The following is a 6,562-nucleotide window of genomic DNA, read 5'->3' on the forward strand; positions in this document are numbered from 1 at the left end:
GTTTTAAATAAACTGTAGCAAATTTCCTGGTTTTCTGTGGGGCACCCTGAATATATAGTCAGGTCTGGAATCGAACCTTTACCATAGACAGCTCAAAAGCCAGTCATACCCTCTGAGAGGGCATTGCAAGGAGTTTTTGCAAAGTGAGTAGCAGGGAAGATGTCCCACATTTCTACTTCTTAAGACATACAGAAAGTATGAAAGTGTTTATTTAAATAAAAAAAAACATTTTGTAACCGATACAGGTGAAGTGAGTTCATTTGACTTTAATGTTTACATTATATTTGGAGACGAAAAAAACAAACAAAGTAGGATTAAAAATTTGCTAGAAGTGAACAGGTGTGAGATGGGTTAGTCAGAACAACCCTAAGAAACATAGGAGGTAGAGAGGTTAACACGGCACTCAGGATCTTTGTATTCCTGGCATTTACAATTAAAATGTGGAAGTCATTTTGTAGGATCAGGTGAGGGCAGGAAGGGGGCGGGGGGTGTCAGAGGTGGACTTGGTACTCGAACTTACATTTCTCACAAGCATGAACACCAAACAATCTGACGACTAGGCCATGCCTCATGGCAGCAAATCACACTTGACAGTGGAAATGAATGGCCGACCATGGATACTTCTGCTTGAGAAAGGTATTGCTCTTAGATATTTAGATGAACTTGAATTGATTTACTTTGATTTCGATGAATTGAATTGATTCAGATGAAATGAACACGTTGGACTTTGTCCGAAACAGGGGCTCATGGATTTGGTCCCGATTTTCGTGTCCGTGCGTGCTCCCACGCGTCCGCAACCATATCTCTGACGTGTATGGACCGATTTTATTTGTACTTGGGAAAAAGACAACACATGATGGTATACATCTGCACATCATTTTTTTACGACATCAGATCCAAGATGGTGGACCGGCGGCCATTTTAGTTGTAAAAAAAACAGATGTTGAACACATCCTCAACAATTTCTCGAACATGCATTTACCGATGTTATTCAAACTTGGCACACAGAGAACGAATGATGGCTTACATATGCATGTTTTGGTCTCTCTATCTTCATGACCAAAACCCATGACCTGATCAGTGGTCTGTCTTCTTCAGACTCACTTCTAGACCTGCACCCTCTGCCCTCTTCATGCTTTGTCCCCCACCCCCCATCTGCAGGACGCACTTGGTCTACCAGCATCCCCCTCCTAGTGAAACTATCTAAATTCAGAATCACTGCTCACCTCCACTCATTAATTCCTCTTTTTTCCCTGCCTGTGGAACCTGCCTGTGTTCAAAATATAGCATTCAATTTAAATCAAGTTGTTCCTCGATAATAAACTGACATTTGTAGACAGAAGGACAGACAGAAGTGAAACAATTTACTTAGCCCTACTTTTCGTTTTGCGTGCATGGGGTAATGACACCGTTGTAGGACCTACACCACACCATATAGCACTACAGTGATTTAAGAAGAAGGTACACCACAAACTGCTTTAGGGAAATTATGGGCTGTTGGTAAATGAGGGCTTTGCCTTGCAGCGACGTCTATATCCTATCCGCATGATGAAAAATAATAACATGAAAGTTAAAAAAAAACAAGATGCACTTAGCTTGAGATGTCCCCTGCAAGATGGCATTCCTACACCATTTTTGCATTCTTTCCATACAAATCAGAGACAGCCCCGTGAACAAAGTTCTCCTTTAAAAGATCAGCCAGTTGTCTGATCTACAGAACCCGCCATTGGGAGTCGAACAATGATGCCATCGGATTGAGATGCCAAGGAAGGAATATTTTATTTTGAAATCATTACTGCTCAGTGCAAGAGGTCGTACCCCCAAGCACATGTACGGTGAAGGAAATGAAAATAAATGGTAATAATACAGCAATTTGGAACCCGATGAAAAGAAGCTTTGACCGAACACAACAGATCGGATGAAACGATTTGCCAACTTCATTAAACTTCACAAAGGCTTTCATATATCCACCACCCTTCCGTACAACGTAGGAGCAATGAGGGTACCATGGTAGATGGCATAGTGAAGACCTCGGCAGGAACGTTTATAGAATCTGCTTCTCTACTGTGGGCTGCATGTGGACACTGTGGGTGCAGTTTGGTTTGCGGAGGTGTCATCTTACAGTGAAGGTGGATATGGCAGCTGCTTGCCGCAGCTCATGCAACGCCATTAATCAGGCAGTTACCGACAGGCAGAACACACCGCATTCTGCAGGACGGCTTATCTGACAGCGGGTTTCCACGAAAGGGAAATGCAGCAATATGATCTTGTTACCGGGCATTCCTGTTGGCAAGGTCCATCATCTACATGCAAAGCCGAAAGGCAGGCATTGGAGCGCCCCTGGTCATGAAACAGTACATGGAAATCACCTTTGGTTAAGGGACATTTATTTATAATATTTATATTTCTTAATTTATAAATAATTAATGGGATTTTGACCACACCCATTTCCCACGCTCCTAACCTGTAAATGCCCCATCTATACTTATTTCCTTTCATCCCCTTACCCCCCCTCCTTTTTCCCCCATACTTCTTTCCTTTCTATTCACTTACAACACATACCTTTTTCTCCATTATAATCATGCTTTATTTTTTTATTCATGTACGCTCTCTCCCAACCACCCGTTCCCTGCTCCAACCAAACGTGAGTACGTGATAAGTCGATGGCCCTTTCTATGTTCATCTCCTTTGAAAAAGGCTGGCAAACTAAAGCATTAGAATAGATTTTGCGAATTACTGAACTCGTCTCAATTGATGAACGTGAAATATTTGCCATTGGATTGTTTCCTTTGGTATCCTCTGGGTGGTGTATAGGTGAAGGACAGCAAGGTAGCTCAGCTGGTCGTGTGCCCCCCCCCTTCCACACACACTCCCCGGGCTCCTCTGGGCTGTCTGGTCTGGCCAGACTTGTTTTTATTGTGGAGTGCGGTGCCAGCAGGAGGCGCTGCGTCTCAAAGCATGCCATCCTTCAGACTGGACATACAGTAAGCCGGCTGTCCCATCTGAATTTATGTTGCGGAGCTCAACGATCTCACCTTTTTCACAAAACGAATTGCGCCCATCGTGTGCCGATACAAACTTACCTATCACAACTTAGGTGAGACAAAATAGGTAAGTTAATTATAAAGAGACGTGTAGATTAAGTTAATGGTAACAGTTGGTTCACGATAAACTTACACTGATGGACAAAGGGAATGGGGTGTGTCTACAGCACAGACACGGTGGGTCAAATAGCCTTCTTGCAACATCCATACTTATCTGAGTGTTCATTCCAACTTTCCTGTCAGCCATTCGATCTGTCATCGGCCTTGCCAAGTCGAACAGGGACGTCGCTTGACCTCCTCAACGTCACCACCTCCAGATCAAATCCGGTAGTTTTCCATTCTATTAGCGCTTGCATTGTCTCCCGATGACGGACACCCTGAGGAATGAACGAAACTTTGATCTGAGTCTTTGCCTGTTGAAAAGATGCTCCAGCTTAGGATTGTAATAAACACTGAAAGGTCATTGTTGATGTGAGATCTCCACAGGGAATTACAACGGCCTACTACCCAAAAGGGACAATAAAATACTGGAGGAAGTCCTCAAAGTAGGCATGTACTAATCAATTACATCAGATAGCCCTGCACTTTCTTCCTCACTCCTCCACTCGTTAACCGCTCCCTTTAACCGCCTGTTCTCTTTAATTAATTTATTACCTCTCCGCCACCTTTATCACTAACTTGACCTACAATAAAACCTTTGCGGCTTTACCTGCACTTCCTCACCCATAAAATTTGGCGCGTCATAGATACAACAAACGAACAATATTGTTCATTCTCACCACTCAAACAAAGGTAAATGCAAAATAAAACAAGCTCAAATGAGCTAAGATTCTCGTCCTCTTAATGATGACGTCATAAAAACGAATATGACGTCATTGTGATGCATCAGGTTTGCGATAAATTATCTGTGTTAATGCCCGGCTTGATTCCCGCAAACAAAATTCAAACAGCTTGCCTAGTTTCGGAGATAATGGTACAGACGATTTGCGTTAGCGGCGATATTATGACGTCAACTTTTTTTCGAGGAAGAATTTCCAAAATCGGAGATGGTTCCTGCCTGCGCGTGGGCTTTCTGCATATACATGGCAAGTTTCACAAAGATCCGATGAAAACTTTGGGTTGTGAAACCAAAAATGTCAAAAAATAAGAATGACGTCATAAAAATTGATGACGTTATAGTGATGTATCATATGTGCGGTAATTCATCTCTGCTAATGCCCCGTTCGATTCCCGCAAACAGAATTCAAAAAGCTTACCGAGTTTCGGAGATAATTTTTTCGGCGATTTCCATTAGCGGAGATATTTTGACGTCATAACTTTTCTTCTCGGAGAAATTTTCAAAATCGGAGATGGTTACTGCCTGCGCAGGGAATTTTTACATACACATGCCAAGTTTCAGGAAGTTTCGATGAAAACTGTAGGCTGTGAAACAAAAAAGTCCACAAGAAGAAGATGAAGAACAACAACATGAGTCGGACTTAGAGATCCTCCACGAGGATCTAAAAAAGTCCACAAGAAGAAGATGAAGAACAACAACATGAGTCGGACTTAGAGATCCTCCACGAGGATCTAAAAAGTGACCTATTCACTCTGGTCGTCTTTTTGGGGATGAGAGATACATTTTAAACACTAGTGGCCCGTTGGTCCATTGGACCAAATTTTCATTGATCTTCATGGCCTTGTAGCATACCCACCTGCTGTACTGCTTGAGTATTCGCTTGCCTTTCAGCAAACCCAGATGTGCTTGGGCTCAGGTGAGGATTATACTGTACGTCCCCCATTGTTATTGACGAATGATACTACTATCATTATTGGCTCACGAGCGCCAGGCAGAGTGACCACTATATTCGTTATGTCTGTGTGTCTGTCTGTCTGTCTGTGTGTCTGTCTGTCCAGAGCATAACTCCGTGGACTTTGATCCGATCTTGATGAAACTTGGTTATGTGTTCGATATCAATGTCTAGTTGTGTTTTCCTGGATGAGGGCATGCTACGCCCATTGTGGGTGGAGCCACGCCCAAAAAGTCATTTTAGGGGGTAGTCGGATTAAAAATCTATCTTCTCCGAGGGAATTGACTGAATGGAATGGGTTCTTCGGTATTTGAATAGCAAAATGAATTATCTAAAACTTGTCGTTGTCCGATTTTTCATTTTCGTCCCAAGGTCAAAAACTTAGAAAATTTCGAATTTTCACATAAAAATCATGTGACCACCCAAACTTTGAGGGCTGGGATGACAATATTTTTTATGCATAATCTTGAGGTCATTCCCCACCGAAAGTCTTGAAACCATTTTGCTCTATCTCGAACACCTTGCCCGTGGCGCCCCCTTCAAGTTTGTTTTTACGCTGATTTCATCAAAGTATGGATAATAATCCAAGGAGTGCGAAATGCCATATAGCCTATATGACGTTATATTGTTCCTGGAATGTTCCAAAGGAAGTTTTGCACCAAAGGTCATAATCCTTGACCTTTGACCTTTAAAGGCCACAAAGGTCAAATTTTCAAAGTTGTGGGAATCGAACCGGGTTTTCGACCTTCTTCGATGAACTAACTCCAATAAGCTATAGCACGTATCCTGTTTCCTTATTTTAATGTCCACAACATTGTTTTGTGACCTTTCAAGGTGATGCAAAGGTCAAATTTTTAAAGTTGTTGAACGAAACCGGGTTTTCGACATTTTGCAGCTAATAACCTGTCACTCGTACCACATCATGTTGAACATTTTTATAACTTGGTCAAAAATTATCACCGTCTCATCCTTGACTTCTTAAACAATCTAATCGTCAAATACCGCTCGTGAACCATCGTCGTCTTCAGACTTGTTATTTTTAATATTATTAGTGTTAATTAATATATGCTTTGTTACATTGTTATCATTATTTTTGTCATTTATTTTGTAAGTTGCATGCCGTGCCGTGGAAGGACCTATTAGGCTGCTCTATACACCTTAATATGGCGTACCTTTAAAACGTGGGAATTCTTCCGGCTTCTTTGTAGTTAATTATCCTAATCAACTCAGGAGGTCATGACGATCATTTAGGTGTGTCACAGTCTACATAAGAACGCTCCAGCAGAACTCCACAAAAAACATGACACACACACACACACACACACACACACACACACACACACACACACACACACACACACACACACACACACACACACACACACACACACACACCTCGCCCATTTATAGCAGATCCTGTCAAACTGCTAGAAAACGACACCACCACCTCCCAACCAGATAAATGCTTACGGTTCACGCATTTTATGAATAAAACTATGGTACTCTGTAGAATATAGATTGTCCGAGAAGTGAGCGAATAACCACGTTTGTGGGTGATGATGTCATCGGTGGCTAAAACAGGATAAACTAGAAAGCATCTGAAAATGCAAAGCCTATCCGCTTTGTATTCGGACTTCTTTTTCTTCCGTATGCTAAACGATACCTTTGACCTTTTGACCAAATTATTTATTTGACTTCTCCATGTTCTCATAATAAAGCTTTGGTGAA

The 6,562-nt window shown here is 42.0% G+C and overlaps 1 long non-coding RNA gene across 2 annotated transcripts in view; it reads right to left on the reverse strand.

The window, feature by feature from the left end:
* Positions 1-387: 387 nt before the first annotated feature.
* The window catches only part of LOC147014029 (uncharacterized), a 101,394-nt gene continuing 95,219 nt past the window's right edge, over positions 388-6,562 (reverse strand). For both annotated transcript variants that reach the window (XR_015050618.1, XR_015050619.1), the window contains exon 3: positions 388-3,421. This is a non-coding gene — a long non-coding RNA (uncharacterized LOC147014029). The remainder of the gene's footprint in view (positions 3,422-6,562) is intronic.

This window comes from Eptatretus burgeri, chromosome 13 (genome assembly GCF_056783735.1).
Source record: "Eptatretus burgeri isolate ZD-2024b chromosome 13, Ebu_testis_v1, whole genome shotgun sequence".
NCBI lineage: Eukaryota > Metazoa > Chordata > Myxini > Myxiniformes > Myxinidae > Eptatretus > Eptatretus burgeri.